Source organism: Nannospalax galili, unplaced genomic scaffold (genome assembly GCF_000622305.1).
Source record: "Nannospalax galili isolate Female #2095 unplaced genomic scaffold, S.galili_v1.0 scaffold1128, whole genome shotgun sequence".
Lineage (NCBI taxonomy): Eukaryota > Metazoa > Chordata > Mammalia > Rodentia > Spalacidae > Nannospalax > Nannospalax galili.
The window spans coordinates 693,174-693,720 of NW_008358632.1; positions in this window are offsets into that span (position 1 = coordinate 693,174).

Sequence of the window (547 nt, forward strand, 5' to 3'; positions counted from 1 at the left end):
GGTCAAATGGTAGGTTCATTTGTAGTTTTTTAAGAGTTCTCCACACTGCTTTCCATAGGGGCTGAACCAGTTTGCAGCCCCACCAGCAGTGGATGAGTGTTCCCCTTTCCCCACATCCTCTCCAACATTTGGTATCATTTGTTCCCTTGATCTTAGCCAGTCTGACTGGGGTAAGGTGAAATCTTAAAGTGGTTTTAATTTGCATTTCCCTGATTATTAATGATGTTGAACATCTTTTATGATGTTTCATAACCATCTTTACTTCTTCTTTTGAGAATTCTCTGTTCAGCTCCTTAGCCCATCTTTTAATTGGGTTCTTCTTGTCTTGATTCTCTTTTTTTTTAGTTCATTATATATTCTGGATATTAAGCCTCTGTCGGATGTGTCTCTGGGTGAAGATTTTCTCCCATTCTGTGGGTTTTCTGTTCACTTCCCTCGTTGCTTCCTTTGATGTACAGAAGCTTTTGAGTTTATTGAGGTCCCATTTGTTGATTCTTTGTTTCCTGGGCAGTTGATGTCCAGTTTAGAAAATTCTTTCTTACATCTA